At 40.3% G+C, this 17,989-nt stretch overlaps 1 protein-coding gene and 1 long non-coding RNA gene across 2 annotated transcripts in view; one reads left to right on the plus strand and one right to left on the minus strand.

Moving 5' to 3' along the window:
• Nucleotides 1-17,989, minus strand: part of NOTCH2 (notch receptor 2) — a 179,877-nt gene that overhangs the window by 132,058 nt on the left and 29,830 nt on the right. The gene's annotated exons all lie outside the window — the stretch shown is intronic.
• On the plus strand, nucleotides 873-9,436 carry LOC140527541 (uncharacterized). The gene is made up of 3 exons (XR_011974827.1): nucleotides 873-1,628; nucleotides 3,045-3,155; nucleotides 5,789-9,436. It is a non-coding gene; the product is annotated as an uncharacterized lncRNA (long non-coding RNA).

A 17,989-nucleotide genomic window follows, 5' to 3' on the forward strand; every position in this document is an offset into this window, starting at 1 on the left:
TGCTAGATCTTGTGTTATCCTGATTGTATTTCCACAATACTTGAATTGTTTCTTTCTAGCTGCTTGCAATATTTTCTCCTTGATCTAGGAACTCTGGAATTTGGCCACAATATTCCTAGGAGTTTCTCTTTTTGGATCTCTTTCAGGAGGTGATTGGTGGATTCTTTCAATATTTATTTTTCCCCCTGGTTCTAGAATATCAGGGCAGTTTTCCTTGGCAATTTCATGAAAGATGATGTCTAGGCTCTTTTTTTGATCATGGCTTTCAGGTACTCCCATAATTTTTAAATTGTCTCTCCTGGATCTATTTTCCAGGTCAGTTGTTTTTCCAATGAGATATTTCACATTATCTTCCATTTTTTCATTCTTTTGGTTTTGTTTTGTGATTTCTTGGTTTCTCATAAAGTCATTAGTCTCCATCTGTTCCATTCTAATTTTTAAAAAATTATTTTCTTCAATGAGCTTTTGAACCTCCTTTTCCATTTGAATAATACTGCTTTTGAAAGCATTCTTCTCCTCATTTGCTTTTTGAACGTCTTTTGCCAATTGAATTAGCCTATTTTTCAAGGTGTTATTTTCTTCAGCATTTTTTTGGGTCACCTTTAGCAGGGTGTTGACCAGCTTTTCATGCTTTTCTTTCTTCTCTCTCATTTCTCTTCCCAGTTTTTCCTCCACCTCTTACTTGATTTTCAAAATCCCTTTTGAGGTCTTCCATAGCCTGAGCCCATGGTATATTTATTTTGGATGTGTGGGATACAGAAGCCTTGACTTTTATGTCTTTCCCTGATGGTAAGCATTGTTCTTCCTCATCAGAAAGGATGGGAGGAGCTATCTGTTCACCAAGAAAGTAACCTTCTATGGTCTTATTTTTTTTCCCTTTTTTGGGCATTTTCCCAACCAGTTACTTGACTTTTGGATCCTTTGTCAAGAGTAGGGTATACTCTGGGAATCTGTAAAATCTCAGTTCCTCCAGGGTGGCACAATCAAACGTGTACACTGATTTGGGAGCAGGGAGAGATTTTTGTGCCCAGAATCTTAGCAGAGTTTCCTCTCCACAGCCACCTGGCCTCCAGTTCCGCCAAGCCAGCACTGGGGGACTGGGATTCAGTCAAGCTGTGGGGGAAGGGCCACCATGCAGTGAGAGACAAAGACCAGCTCCCTCAGGGCCTCTACGCAGGGCCAAGGTAATAATTAGCTCCTCAGTGCCCCCAGGGGTTTTATGATCCAACAATGGATGTGGGCTGCTGTAGGGGGCTGTGGTGGGAACTGCTGCCTCCTGCCTGATGTGGCCTCTGTGAGCCACTGCCTAAGGCCGGAGCTATGGGAAGGCCCTTCTCCCTTCCTGGCCAGCTGAAAAAAACCCATCACTGACCTTTGGCACCTGTGGGTTGAGGGATCTGTGAATCCGCTGCTGCTGGGACTGGGGATTCTGGGACTGGAGATTCTGCCCCCCGAGGGCTGTTCGTGAACTGCACCTCAAGGCCAAGGCTGGGCTGGGCTCTGCTCCGAGTCTGGTGCAACAGATGTTTCCCGTGGGCCTTTCAGGTCACCCTGGGCTGGAAATCTCCTCCACTCTGTTGTTTTCCACTTCTGCTGCTCCAAAATGTGTTGAGAGTCCCTCTCTACAGGTATTTTATGGGCTGTGTGGGGAAAGCCTGCCTTCGTGTGTCTTTCTACTCTGCCATCTTGGCTCCGCACCCCTGGAGGGGTTTTTTGATTTTTGTTTTCTTAAATGAAATGTGTCTTTTTGTGTGTCATGGACCCATCCCACCTTGGCAGTCTAGTGACTCTGAGGGACCCTTCTTCACAATAATATTTTAAAATAAAATACATAGGATTATAAAGGAAGCCGAGTATATTAAAAAGAATTCTCCAAATATTTAAAAAAAAAAAAAGTTCACACATCCCAGGTTAAAACCCTCTGTCCCAAATGGATTAGCCACATTGAAGTAAGGGAAAGAATTTGGAGTTTCCTGCTAGTTTTGTGATTCTATAATAATAATAACAATTGTATAGTGTTTTAAAGTTTACATAGTACATAATGTACATTATCTTAATGGAGCCTCAAAACTACTGTGAGGTAGATGCCACAGGCATTGTACCTATTTTACAGATGAAGAAGCAGACGCAGAGAGTGACTTTCCTAAGATCACCTAGCTACTACACATCAAAGAAAGGATCTTAACCTAAGTGTACCTGGCTCTAAGGCCGGCAGATAAACAGAGGGCCCCTGGCCACTCAACCTTGTTTTGGTTTTGTTTCATTTTCACTAGATTTCCACAAAGCCAAAACAGGAAGAAGTAGTTTCATGCAATTCAAGGGCCCTGGGCCTTGTGTCAGGAACCTTGTTTGGGATAATTGTGACTGAGTCTTCAGGGCATTTAATCCCACTTGGCTTTCCATGTTCTCATATGTAAAAGAGATGATCAATGTTTCTTGTAAGGAAAACCTGTGTAAACTGTGTTATAGAAATGATTACTCCTTAAATCACTGAGCATCACTCAGCTAAGCACCTACTCTGTAACCTCTGATTGTAACCTCTGATGAAGCAATACTACTATATTATTATAATTTTTATCAGATGAGAAAAACTGAGATCCAGAGAGGTAAGGCCACACAGCAAGTTGGTGGTAGAGCCAAAATGAGCATCCAGGCTATACAATCCTGGTTCTTAATCATACAACCCCTTTTCCCAACACAGTTGTTAACAAGTCCACAGCAGCCACTAGGCTGAGAGCCCAAGGATCCAAGTTCAGGAAGAGGGTCAGCTTACTGTCCATAACCCACTTCCCTGTAGAGCTCAAATTCTCCCTCTTCCCACACTGATAAGCCCAATGCAACAACTATAATTAAAACAGTTAATGTCAGGTTATTTCCTCCATACCAAAGTTCTCAAACTGATTTCTTCATTCTCTTTGGACACTTTTATTAGTTTCAACGCAAACTTCCTGGCTTGTTCTATTTGTTTTTTTTTCTTTAAAAAGAGAATCTTAGTAGGAAAGGAATGTATAGAATGAACCCAGGCTCCTCCTTTCCTCTCTCAGCAGGGTGATACGGCAGAGAGTCTACTGAACTGGGAGTCAGGAAACGGGGCTTCTGTGTGAACACGGACAACTGCCTTTACCTAGATGGCGCTTGACTCCTTGCATTATCAAGTAAGAAGAGACTGGATCTCTAAGATAACTTTCAGCTCTAAAAATCTATGATCTTTATATAGGATCCTCCTCATGAAATGTACAAACTGATGATGTTTGGGCCCCAGAACCCAATTCAATGCTTCTGTTCTGCTATAAAGCTACAGCAATTTAATCAAATAAGACAGAGTAGGACCCTCCTTCTCCCCCCATGCACCCGTATTTTTCTGGTAACTGTGCCACTGCTGATGAATATTTGAGCATCCACAGACATGCTCTGTCTGCTTCCAGCTACAAACTGATTGCTGAGCTAAAACTCTGTGGGTTCACTAAAGAAGTGACCTGGTCCTCAGCACTCTTCTTCCTTTCCTACTTCAGAAAATGAGAATGATTCAAAACCCTATTAAGTAGGAGAATGATAGGAGCTTTATCCCCTAACCAGCTCCAGGCTGCCATGAGCACCATCCTACCTAGGCAAGCCTGTGCCTGGGATGGGGCCACCTGGTCTTTTCTGTGTTTTCTTCCACAACAAGATGACTGAGCAGCAACCTCAGATGGAGGAGTCTAGGTAACTTTGTGAGTTCCATAAGGTCAGGGGGTCATGGGAGACAAGAAAAGCAGCAGCTTCCATGTCTACACAGTGTTACAGCAGCAGGAGAAAGTAAGGAAAGAGTCAGCATCATAGAGAGATGATGCTTAGGAGATACAGCTGGCACTTAATCTCACTATGCTCTATAAAGCTGAAATGGCTAATTAGGAGAACTGCCAGACTATGATGTATCTTGATGAGGCTTACTATCAGACTTCTAGCAGTTTTAAACTAAGTTTCTAAATCCTGTTTAAATCATTCTGTTGATGCATACCAGGATTCTCTTAATATTTATCATCACTTTCTGTGTGGGAATAAAATGACCTGTCCTATACCTGATTTGCAGGAGTAGCCAAAACTGCTTTTAGAGAATCCCTAGACTAACACCAAAAGTATGATTACTGTAATTAGCATCTTTGCTCAGAAAACCTAGGTGAGGATGAGTGAAGAGTCAATAAATATGAGAATTAGGGAGCTTACTTCCTTCACTGAGAAGTCAGACTTCCCACAGGGCTAAACAGTGGGCAAACCACAATAGTGAGTAAAAGACACGCATTGGCCCAGAGCACTAGTCCCCATGATGTCAGACAGCTAAGCACTCTCTGCCAGACAAACACTAAGAAAACCTCTCTGAGCAAAAGATGCAGAGAAGTCCTACCTTCAATGAGCTTATAGTCTAGAACTAGAGACAAGGCAAGAATGCAGATATTAATAAAACACACTAGAAGATATGAAGCAGTAAGGAAAGCAGAAGCCTGTGCAGGAACCAGGAGGGAGGAGAGCAAAGAGGGGAGAGGAGGAAGGAGGATTATGGAAAGTTTCTTGTAGAAAAAGGTAGCATATGAAATTGTCCTTTAATAGTGGAAAGAATGGATAGAGCATCTGGAGTCAGGAGGACCTGAGTTCAAACTGGGCATCAGACACTTCCTAGCTTTGTGACCCTGGGCAAGTCATTTAACCCTTGTTTACCTCTTTTTTTAAAAAAAGAGTAGAAAAGATCTCAGGAGGCAGAGTACTATAATCTAAAAATAAGGAATGCCATAGAGGCAGGAAAGAGGAACAAAGTACAATTAAGACAGAAAAGATGAATTAAAGCCAGACTCTGGAGGGCCTTGGATGTTAAACCAAGGAGAAATGGCTGGCAACAGGGAGCCTGGAAGATTGTTGAGTGAGGTCTTGAGATGCATGATCAAAACTGTGAATTAGGAATAATCATCATAATTGTTATAAGTTGATAAAAGTTGATATTTATATATCCCTTTAAGGTTTATAAAACACTTCACATGTTTTCTCTTTTGATCTTCACAATAACCCTCTATTATTATTTTCATTTTACAGATTGGTAAACTGAGGCTGGGGGAGGTTAAGTGACTTGCCCAGGGTCACACAGCTAGTAAGTACCTGAGGTGGGATACCAAACTCAGGCCTTCTTGAATACAAGTCTGGAAACATGTCAGGGACTTTTAGGAAAGGTTAGAGAGGGAAAGATTAAGCAGGGAGATAGGCAGCTACTCAAGTCTAAGCAAGAAGAATCTGAATTAGGATGATCTGGAGGGGAGGGGTGCAGATAGCAGAGAGATTAGGGAAGCAGAACAGACAAGACTCGAAAACTGTCTAATACTAGAGAGGGAACGAGGAAGAGAAAAGTCAAAGATGATTCCTAGGGTCATAAGCCTTGGCAACTGAGAAAATAACTCAAAAAATTAAATAAAAAACTAAAAAATTTTTTAAAACTACACAAAGATATAGATTTGGGGAAATCCAAGCAGGTGGAAAGATCCTACAAGGCGTTTTGCTTCTCCAGTCACAAGATGACTCTGGAAACAGGTGGGTTCAAAAAAAAAAACCCAAAGCCTATTTTTATTAAGTGATCTGACAGGAAAAAAAAAACTCACAGAAACAAACACACCAAAATCAATACCATTTTGCCAAGGCAATTTAGAAGCTCTGACCTTGTTTAGTCTAGCAAATGTTATGACCAAAAAGAAGGAAGGCACACCAGGCTAATAATTAATTATCTGATCAATAGAATCCTGTTACCTTGAACCTCTCTCTCTTTTAACAGTTTAATGAACCACTGGTGAGAACTTTATTAAATTCCCTCCTAGCCACCACTACAAAATATGCACCATCTGAGAAGGAGAGATGGCGAGAATATGAAGACTTCAAACCTTGTTTTTAACTACTTAATGATGCACAACAATGACGAAGCACCTACTACAGGTTCAGCACTGGGGACAGAGCACAACCGTGCCTCCCTTCAAGATACTTCAAGTTTAGAAGGAGGTTAAGATAGAAACAAATCAATATAACTTGGAAGGTGATAGCATAGCCATTAAATAGAGCAGAGATTCTGAGGAAGGTTTATTTCCAACTGTCAGGATCAAGAAAACAATGGAGTCAGTGGTACCTGAGTTGAAGGATGGAAACAGGCAGGAATGGGGAAGGGGAGCAAAGAGGAAAATATATTTCAGTCATGGGGACAATATGCACAAATGCAAGAAAATCAAAAAGGACAAAATCAAAGACTGATAGTCGCAGGATGCACAAAAGAGGAAGGGTGTCTCCAAACCTTACCATGTTACTCTAACAGACAGTGAACTCTTAGGAAATGTTTGTTGAAAAAAAGGCTAGAAATGCCAGGCTAAAAGTTCTCACTTCTTAACTCCCTTATAACGGCCAAATCCAAAGACAAACATTCCCTCTGCTTTCATTTCCCTTGACCTTTCTGAAGTTTTAGATACCGTTGGACCATGCTCCTAGATGTTCCCTTCTCCCTTGGCACCAGTGGTATTACTCTCTCCTTGTTTTCTTCCTAATTACCTGGTCACTCTTTTTCAGTCTTTGGCTGGTTCTTCATTTTCCTTACTCTTAAGTGAGAGGGATTTCCCAAGGTTTTATCCTAGGTCCTCTCTTTACTATATACTCTCCTTGGTCATCTCCCATAGGTTCAATTATCACCTCTATACAGATGACTTTCAAATTTACACATACCACCTCAATCTCTTTCATTAACTCCAAACTAACATTGCCAACCACCTTCTGAATATCTCCAATTAGATTTCCCAATCAAAATTTCAATTTCAACATATCAAGAGTAGAATAACTGAACTGTTGAATAGAACTGGACTCAGAGTTCTATAGTCTAGCACAGGGATGGAGAACCTGGGGTGTCAAGGCCACATGTGGACTTCTAGGTCCTTGGGTGTGGCCTTTTGACTGAATCCAAACTTCACAGGAAATCCCCTTAATGAAAGGATTTGTTTTGCAAAACTTGGACTCAGTCAAAAGGCCACACCCAAGGACCTAGAAGGCCACATATGGCCTCAAAGTTGCAGGTTCTCCATCCCTGGTCTAGCATCTGACTCCAAATGAATTCATTTCTACAGGTGTACAAACTACACAAAGAAATTTAATGCCTTAAATGTATGGGGGTATGATTGAAAAAATATTTTGAATATTATACATGATAAATGATTTAATCAAGCAGTCTTGAAAATGTTGGGTTTTCCACTCAATATAAAGAAAGCATTTAAACATGTGATGTAGATAGTTCTCTTATTTATGTTTATAAAGTAAAAGTGACAATTCCAATCTGCCATAGCTACCGCATTAGTAATTGGTTAGTCAGGAATATGCAAGACTCGTGGGACATCAGTCACAAAGGGTGGGATAGGAGCAACAACAGTCCAACCTGATCACGTCATATCTCTAATGAACTTCCTTCCACGGCTTGCAATAAAACCTCACTTCATTCTTATTTCCTCTGGCATTTTCGGGTCATTTAAAAAATTCTGGTTGTCTTCCCTTTCTCTGACCTCCAAATTAAAAACATGAGCTCCTTTTAGAAAGGAACTGTGATTTGTCAATTTTATAAAATTACAAAATCAGGTTTTTATAATTGGAAGAGAGTTCATTTCTTTCTTATCTCATCACTTCTAAATACTATGCTAAGGCTATAAAAATGGCATTTGGTAAATGTTTGCTAATCAGAACCAGTCCTATGCACTATGGAATCTTCTTAAAAAGTGGTAAAAAAAACATGGAAGAAGCAGAAAGATCATGCTCCACTAATCCAGGCTGTAGTCATATAAAATTGAGAGAGTAATCTCAGGTGTCTCCTTTGTCATACTCTTACATGGAACATATATAAGGTTCTTTCATAATTACCACCTTTCTGAAACTGCAAACCCAATCCCTATGAATCTCACATTTCTTTTTGATTCTGTCATCTCAACTGGCTTTCATTATCTCACATCTGGTTTAATGAAAGAAATCTTCTAGCTGGCTTGCCTGCTTTCAATGACCTGTGTGTCCCCCGACCCCCATCTATCTGCACTCTACTCTCCTACTAATCTTACATTAAAATCTCTTTCATCCTATCATTCCTTACCTCCTACTTCTAACTGTATCCAATCCAAACTCCTCTACTGGGGTGCCGACTGTACCCAATCATAGAATTTAAGAGAAATTTTAAAAGCCACTTATTCCAAGTCAAACCCCAAAAAGAATTCCCATAGAAGAGAGTCAACAAGTGGTCTTGTAGCCTCAACATACGGACATTCAGTGGAGCAGAAGACACTCCTATTCAAGGCAGTCCCCCCTTTTTTGGATAGCTCCAATTGTTAAGAATTTCTCTCCTGATAATAAGTCTAAAATTGACTTCTCTTCTCCAGACTCAATATTCCCGGCTTCTGATTCTCATATAACATGGATTGGAGGAACCATCAAACCCTCATTCTTGGAAGCCAGGCCTCTTGTAAATGCAGTCCAAGAACACATGAGCTTTTTGGCTGTGTTATCACACAACTGATCCATATAGCACTTTCAATTCACTAAAAACTCCAATCTTATCCTTGGGAAGGTGGGAGTTTTTTTGAACCTAAGGGCAAGATTTACATTTGTTCCTATTAAATTGCATCTTTATAGATTCAACATATTACCCTATCCTTCCTTTTGAACCATCTTTCCCACTCCCACCAGATACCAACTACTCTCATCGAGCTGGTCTCCTCACTGTCATATGAATACTTCTGGAATATTTCCTCTTCCACTCATGCTTCTGCTGTTGTTTCCTTCCCCTGGCATGTGCTCCCTTCTACCCAACCATCAGTACCCACCTCAGTTTCCTTTCTTCCCTAAGTCTTTCTGACTAATCTAACTTTCACTAACATCCCTCTCTTCTGAACTCCTATGATACCAAGATACCTAATTTGTCAGTTAATTCTATACTGTCTACACTGTTATATTTGTACTTCTTCTCCACATTTGTTAGTTTGATCTCCTAAACTAGATGACAAATTCCCTAAAGGTAGGGATTACATTTTATGCTTCTTTATACAGAATGTGGAGAAATGCTTGTTGATAAGGACTTACTGACTAATTGGCACCCTAAGATGGGACTGAGCAAAGTGGAAAAGGAGCTGGTTTTCTATCATAAAGACTGAGATCACTGTAGAAAGCTTAAAAGCTTAGAAAAATGGGAGAGTCCTGAGAAAATTCAGGACAGAACATCAATAAAAGTAGCAGTTTCCATAACCTCACCAAGAGCTTAGAAGCTTCCATGACAGACTAAACTTGACCTTCTGGACAAAAGAGGCACCAGAGACTGAGGAGAAAAAAACAAAGGAGAAGAAAGAGATGTAAGCCACACTTACATTCAAAAACCAGCAAAATAAAAATGAGTTGCTTTGCTCAAAATAAAAATGAGTTATATAAGAATATAATCTGATCCTGCCCTTTTCTCAAATGCTTTCAATTCACATGGTCCTGGCACAAGGTTCCCCTCAGTTCAACAGCCATTACAAAAGTTTCCCCTAGAAAGAAGCCTTTGGAGTCCAGCATGAATATTCTTCAATGTTCCTTCCCTATGAATTATAATGTTGCTTAGGCAAGGTCATGGTGTTTACTCAAATTTAGCTGCTTCATGTATGGATATGCTTCATGTATCATGCAAATGATAAAATGAGTTGTCCTTGATTTTAACCAATTCTTGAACTTTAGGAGAAAGCCCTTTTAGGAATAAGAGAGAGCTGGCCAGGTTTGATGCAATCTTCCTTACAATTTTTTCTGGATATTTACCAAGTTTGGGGTGTGTGTGTGTGTGTGTGTGTGTGTGTGTGTGTGTGTGTGTGTGTGTTTTTCCAGGGCTTTGCAATATCGTGCCAGCCACACATCAAGTACTTAAAAGCCTCCCTTTGTTTTAGGGATTTGTGCCATAGGTAATTAAGGCTGCACTCTCATCAGGTTTAATCTGAGCTGCCTTCACTGTGTTTCCCTTGTTGCATTAACATGTAATCATTTTAAATTGGCAGAGTAAACTGCAGTTCAGCATCCTCTTCAATAACCCTCTGTTATTGACTCTCACATGATTTTCCCAATAGCCCTCTCCCCCCGTGTTTGAAGTATGACATCTGTTTGTGCTTACAAACCCAGCTCGCTTGGAAGACGTTCTGAGCCTGAAGGGGGGTGGGTGGATGAGCCAAGACTAGCCAGGGAGGGGGCTCCCAACTTTCTCTTCAACGTTTATGCAAATCTCAGGTAGCTGCCTTGGAGAGAGCTGGCAGCCGAGCTCAAGCCTTCGGCTGCCACTGCTGCTGGGGGTTGTGGTAGGTGGTGCACCATGAGACTGTAACGGCTCCTGTGAAAGATCTTCCAAAACGCCTGAGTTATTTACCAGGACTAGGAGAACAGATTGGACAAAGTGAGGAAAACAGGAGAATTTGGCCACATTATTAGAGGACTTGGATGCAACTCATTACCAAAAGCATCCACTTTTTAAAAATTCTGTTACATGGAAGCAGCCACACATAAATCCCATACAAACAATGCACACCTTGTAAGCAAACAGATGCAAAGGTAGAATCTTCAAGTTTCCAAAACAACTGTTAAGTGCACCATATGTCCCCTTCCTCATGTTCTTCATTAGAAGACAAAAAAAATTAAGAATAGACTATACTAATCTTTATTTCCTCAGTCCTATCAAAGTGAAGGATATCAGTGTATTTAACTGGTGTTATCTAAAAATTCAGCTAAGTAGAATGGTACAGTGGAATGAGGACTAGCCATGGAGTAAGAGTACCTGGATTCAAATTCTACCATTCATATTGCTTGGCCTATATTGCCTCTCTACATCTATGCTCATATTGATCCCATGATCCTATATAATATAGGTAGAGAAACTAGACCTTAAAGGAATAAATCCACTAAGCCTATATTGCTTAAATGATTTAACCAAGAAAATTTTTTAACATAAATAAACCCTATATTAATAAAATGCAACAGTATTCAATTTAACAAATGAGTGCTTACATGACAAAAAGATTCTTTGTTTTACAACAAACAGGGTTTGTTCCTGTGAGTTTATATCATTAAAAAATGTTTTGATTTTCAAAGATTCAATTTATTGATAGCTTTTAAGAAATAAGTCTATGGGGGGGAGACAAGGTTCACCTGAATCAGCTGTTCTGAGTGCCCACCATTTATGAAATTTCTAGCTCTAGATCTTCAAGATTCTATTTCGTGGTTCACTTCATACACAGAGTTAAAATACAAAAGATGAGTGGTCACTCTTTTTTGTCAAGGACCTCAGAAAATCTAGCTCATAAGCTTCCTCTTCATTCCAAACCCCTGTCCTTATAGTGTGGGACTTCAACTTACAAAATGAAAGTCCCTTAAACATCCTTGCTTTCTGCCGTGTCTGTGTCTTCACTATATTTCAGATATATATGTAGATGTGCATATGTAAATATATATATACACACACATGTGGGGGTATATGTATGTCTACATATACACACATGTATGTGTACGTCCAGGAAATATATAAAGATATGTCTATCTATATATACACGTATATGAATATGTCAAGAAAATAGATGTGGATATATAAATATAAATCTACAGATAGATACATGTTTATATCTATATCCTTGACATATAATATGTGGTATATATGTGAGTATACACACACACACACACACACACACACACACACGATCTCATCACCCACAGGTGTCCACCTCCACAATCCATAAGTCAAATTCCTCTGATCACAATCTCCTGTCTTTCCAGGTCTCTTCTCACTTCTCAAAAGCCGGATCTCTGTCCTCATCTCACCTAGTCACTCCACTGTCCTAGCTTCTGCTCCAGCCTCACTTTCCTTCTTCAAAATCAGTTCACCAGTTCAACTAGGCCTTGACCCTTGAGTCCTTTATGCCATTTCCTACTGTTTTCACCCCTTTTAAAAAAACTAACAAGCATTTATTTCCCCCCTCAACTGAAAAAAAAACACAAGAAAACTCCCTTGTAATAAATATGCAAAGTCAATCAAAACAAATTCTTACGTTGGTCATGTCCAAAAATGTTCCCAACTCTGGGCTTATTCCTACGTTCATTCCTGCTCATAAGCTTCTGGATGGGTCCCTTCTCCAATCTCAAGTGAGTTTTTGATGCTTCATGCTTTCTCTTCCCAGATCTGCTCTCCTTCCTACTTCCCATAGCAGTTTTTTGGTAATTATCTTCAAGGTTTTGACTGACTTAAGTACCATAAGATGAAATACAAGAATAATGAAATTCCATTTCATTTAGATCCTCCCAGCTGATCCTTCTCTCCCTCCATCCCAATTACTTTACATAAATACTAAACAGTTAGTACTTATCTATCAGTATGCATGTTCCCTCTCCCTCTTCCCCCATAGAAGGTAAGCTGCTTAAGAACAGGGCCTGAGCTGATTTCATTTTTCTCTTTGTTTCTCCAGTGTTTAGCAATATCTGGTACAAAGTAGGTACTTAATAAATGCATGTTGAATGAATGGATGAATAGACTGATCAAATACAACCTTTTAACTAAACCAATGAGCAATTTATGTGGGGAGGGGAATGTTGGAGGGAGGGGAACTATTTTATGATTCTATATTTATCAATTTATTAATAGTGGTAGTGGTAGCCAGATGACTCATCCATACTCCACATAGATGGTCAGTATTCAACTGGTGCAATTTCATTCTGTGACCTGAATTGGATAGGTGAATTGAAGAGGTCTGGCTCAGAGCAGGATCGAATTATTTTATTTCAAAAGGGATGAAAAGTTAGGTTGTAATTTTCTAACCCAGGAAAGAAGGATATAATTGAAAGTTTCTATCTTAATATACCCTTAAGGAGAATTTTGATCCCTACATATTCTGGTACAACTGGTTGAAAAGCAGCCAGAACAATTATATTTAAATAGTAAATTTGGAGGCTACTAATAAAAATCCCATTTGAATACCAGTCTTACTCCCAGAACTCTTTTGTAAATTGTAGGGGTTTTTTTCCCTCACTGTAGATCTACCTGTTAAGAAGCATCATAAATGCTACCATTGCAAAGGCCCCACACACCCTCTTTACTCTCTCTCTCTCAGTGATCTCATCAGCTCCCATAGGTATAATTATCACCTTTTTGCAGATGACTTTTAATTCTATGTATACAATCCTAAACTTTCCCCCATTTTCCAGTTCTAACATCAACAACCACCTATCAGACTTCTGCACCTGGATGTCTCATTATCATCACGCCCCTCCTCCCTCAGCGCCTTCATCCATCTCTCCTCTAGACTTCTCATTTTCTATTGAGGGAACCATCATCTTTCTAGCCACACAAGAGTCGTCCTGGTCTCTTCTTCCCTTTCCTGTGCTGCCCCCTAACCCCATACAATCAGTTGCTTAGTTTTCTTTTTCTTACCTTCACAACATCTCTTAGGTCTGCCCCCTCTTCCCCTCACAAGCATAATTACAATAACCTCCTAATTGGTCTTTGCTTCTAGTCTGTCTCCTCTCCACTCCATCCTAAGACATAGGTCTTTCCACATCTCACTTCCCCACTCAAAAATCTTCAGGGGCTTTTTATTGCCTCTCGGATAAAATATAAATTCCTCAGTCTGGTTACCACCTGCCTTTCTGGTCTCATTTCACGTTACTTCGAATTCTAGTACTTTATGTGCCAGCCAAATTGGCTAACTAGCAGTTTTCTAAACTTCACATTCCCTCTTCCATCTATTTATATTTGAACAGATTGCCTTCCATACTGAGACACATTTCCTCCCCACTGTCCCTTCTTAGAATTCCTAGGTTTTTTTCACTATTCATCTCAGATTCTACCAACTACCCTAAGCTCTTCTTCATTCTTGACCCCCAAATTTTTAATGCACTTCCCTCCCAAAATTTCCTTATACTGTATTAATCTTTATACAAGGTGTATCCACTGGGAGAATCCAAATTCCTTGAAGAAAAGAACTGTTTTGTTACTCAGCACCTAGTAAAGTACTTGTCCTAAATAAATATTTATTGAATTGAAAAGATGCATTTTGAAATTATTACTCACAAAGGCTGCTAAATGTTTGCAAGCAAAGTAGAAGTTAAAACGACCTGCTGTATTTACCTAGGTTTAAATCCCACTTCTCATCAGGGAAGTCACTTAACCTCAGTTTCCTGATCTGAGAAAGGAGGAAGGTTGCGCCAGATGGCTTCAGAGGCCCCTTCTAGCTATCTCTACCTTCCTCTTCTCTACCATCAGGCCATCAAGACAGACAACTGTTGACTGTTCCAACTGTTCTTTGGCTAAAATCCCCTTGTTGATTTGTCTTTATTAAGACTTATTTTGCTAAAGGTAGATTCAAGAAATAACTTTTAAAAGTTAATTCAAACAACAAAGTATCTATCAAGTACATTTTGCTGTGCGCCAAGGAAAATACAGTTTGTGAAAGCAATGGTCACAGCACTGAAGGGATAACAGCGAGGGACTTCAACCCCACGCACCTACACACACACACACACACACACACTCTCTCTCTCTCTCTCTCTCTCTCTGTCTCTCTCTCTCTCTCTCTCTCTGTCTCTCTCTGTCTCTCTCTGTCTCTCTCTCTCTGTCTCTCTCTCTCTCTGTCTCTGTCTCTCTCTCTCTCTCTCTCTCTCTCTGTCTCTCTCTGTCTCTCTCTGTCTCTCTGTCTCTCTCTGTCTCTCTCTCTCTCTCTGTCTCTCTCTCTCTGTCTCCCTGTCTCTCTCTCTGTGTCTCTCCCCGCCCCCTCCCAGGGAGCTCTTCTAATACCATTGCTCTAAATGACAATAAAATTCTCCTGTGCTATCTAAAGGAAATAGGCCGTTGTTTTGCTCCAGTTGTTAAGAAAAAGCTTCCTAAGCGATGCTAAATCCTTCAGGATATAACTCTCCATGCTCAAAAAAGTAACTGTGGCTTTAGGGTCAATGTGCCCAAAGAAAGGTAAGTGTAATAGTATTAAAATATGGATGCAACTACTACTGAGTACTAACAGCTCACACCATGTAGCTTCTTCAGGTTTGCCTATCACTTTACCTCCACAATCCCATATAACTCTCAAGACAACCCTAAAAATGGAGTAGGTACACTTGGAAATTAAATCTATATGCAGCCAATGGGGATCCCTATACATAGTTTAGGGGGACAGTGGAGATTAGGTGACTTGCCCAGAGTCACACAGCTAATGTTGAGTGTCTGAGGCTGGATTTGAACTCAGGTTCTCTTGACTCCAAGGCTGGTACTCTACCCACTATGCTAATTTCACAGATGAGGAAACTGAGGTTGGAAAGAATCAAATAATCAAAGTAATCACACAGCTACTGAGTACCTGAAATGAGATGCAAACCCAGGGCTTTGGAACTCTTAAGGCCTGTGCTCTATTCATTTACATGGCTGCCTACTTCAGGCCAAGTAAACAAAGAAGAGAACCCAGTCTTTCATAGAGAAATTTCCCTTTCTATCCCTGAATGAGTCCTACCTGTGATACATCTGGCTTTTTAACTTTAGTCAAACTCCAACAGAAAATGGGGCCAGTAACCTGTGCTTAAGGATGTCTGCAGGCACATGTTGAGACTTAGACAACCAAATATTAACATTAGTTATTTCTTACTATATTTTTATTTATTCTGTTAAAATATTTCCCAATTACATTTTAATCTAGTTTGGGTACACTCTGGAGCCTCCCATTTGACATTTTCCTCAACTAGAAATTGCAGAGAAGGTGACAACCTGCATTGGTAGAAGGAGTTTCCACACCTGAAATGTCCCTGGACCAAAGAAATCACAAGTCCAATCCCTAGTCTTATCCTTGTCTGATACATGGGGAAACATGTGAAATCAATGATCTAGAAGGAAACAGGAACTCCACACTACTCACTGTCTGTGAACATCTCAGAGGCATGTAGACCAAAGGGTAGAAAGGAAAACTAGGGAGTCATAATCAATACATATGACTGGGGGCAATTTCTTTGTCCTGAGACTGAAGAGTTATAGAGCGTTGGGCATCAAACTGTGCGACCCTAATAATAACCTATATACACCTGAACTGGAGGCTCACCACCACCACCATCACCATCAAACCTGCCTATGTGAGGAATTCAAGTCACAGATATTTACCAAAAACCTACTTTACACAAGCAGTACAAAGATCAATAAGAAACAGTGCCAGCTCCTCTCCTCAAGGAATTTATAATCTGGTAGGTAAAAGACTTGTACCGAAATTACTATAATATCAGGCAAAATAGAATAGGATGGACAGATAGGAAGAGGTGCGGGGGCACAGTGGAAAAGAGTCCTATGGCCTTCATTTCCTTATGTGTGTGATGATGGGACTGACCTAGAGGGACCCATGAGGTCTCTCTAGGTCTAAATATGTGGGTGGAGTCAAAGTTATATGAGAGTTCAAAGGGAAGGAGAAATCACTTCAAGTTTGGGGCATGGAGGAAAGCTAAAGTGGGGGGAAATGGCCAGTCTCAACAGGAGTGTGTACTTCTGGGGATCTCCAAGGAGAAGAGGTCACTCAAATGCCAAGAAGCAGGAAGGAAGCCCAGAGGGCACACTTGGACAATATTAAGCTAGAGCATAGGGTATGTAAAGCAAAAAAGAAAGGTGGTAAGACTGGAAAGGCAGGTTATCAATCACAGAATACATGGTGAGCAAGCACCAAAAGGTAATGCATGTGAGTCAGACAAAGGGTCCCAAAGCATCCAAAGTCTTGGACTCTCACTCTATATTCATCAGGAAACCAGGATGTTTAGAAAAACTCAAAAAATTCAAACAAACATTTGTCATAAACCCACTGTATGTAAAGCATTCCACTAAGAGCTGGGAGAGATACCAAGTTAGATAAGACAGATTTATATCTACCTACATGGAGCTTACAGACTAACAGATAGAAAGTCCAACTCCAGAAACAGATTAAGAGAATTAGACTTAATTGAAAAATCTGTTGTAGGGGCAGAAAGAACCTCAGAACAGAAGAGAGTAGTGGAAAGAAAATTCAACCTTTATGAAATATTAAAAATAAAATATGCGACCATCCTACCAAATGAATGAATGAAAAAAAATGAAGCCCTCTTTACGTACCAGGTACTAGCATAAGGTCTCTTAAAACAATGAAGAAGCTATATTTTCATTTAAAATGATGTTTTCACAGCCTTTATCTTCTCTTTATTTAAAAAAAAAAACTACCATAATTTGGGCTTCAACAGCCAACAGGAAAAATACACGTGTACCAATTACAATAGGCAGCTGCTTCTCTTTCCTCTCTCCTACTTCCCTCCACATAACTGAGTCTCACATTTTCCTTTGGTCATTAGTACATTGTAAGTTAACGTGAATCCACCCACCCTCAAACCCCCTTCAGCTTTCCATGAAGTTGCAATAGTTTTCTTAGGAAAACAAGCCAGACATTCATCTGAGTGTTGGTCCCAAGCACATCAGCAGATGCTTGCAATCTGGTCTGCAAACTGTGATGTTGGCCTTGTTCCGCCTGGCTCCTGCTGCCCACAGCAGGACTGAAAAATTAGTATACGTCAAAAGGCTTCTATGGCTATAGTCAGGTTTTCCCAATGTGTATCTTTAAACTCCACAAAACACTAACATCTCTCCCTTTGATACAGGATCTGACTGGCCCCACCAAAAGAGACGGTACTAACCGGTTGAACGGACCAACAATGAAAGAGGTTTTTCTCCAATCCTGGGGCCAAATCAAAGAGTTTTCTGGTCATATTTTTTGCCAAGGTATTTCCCTGCCCCCATTCTCAGGCTCAAGACAAAAGAAACATCATCGTGGTTACAGGACTTCCTGGATAAGTGTTGTACCAGGATGTTGGCTCGCTTGGGTCCAATTCTTTTCCCCAGCTGATAACCAGCCTTAGAGTCTTAGAGGTTTGGAAAAGAAAAAGAACAAGCTGACACACCCTACTGCCTCCCACCTCCACCTGCTCTGTGGTT

This window comes from Notamacropus eugenii, chromosome 2 (genome assembly GCF_028372415.1).
Source record: "Notamacropus eugenii isolate mMacEug1 chromosome 2, mMacEug1.pri_v2, whole genome shotgun sequence".
Lineage (NCBI taxonomy): Eukaryota > Metazoa > Chordata > Mammalia > Diprotodontia > Macropodidae > Notamacropus > Notamacropus eugenii.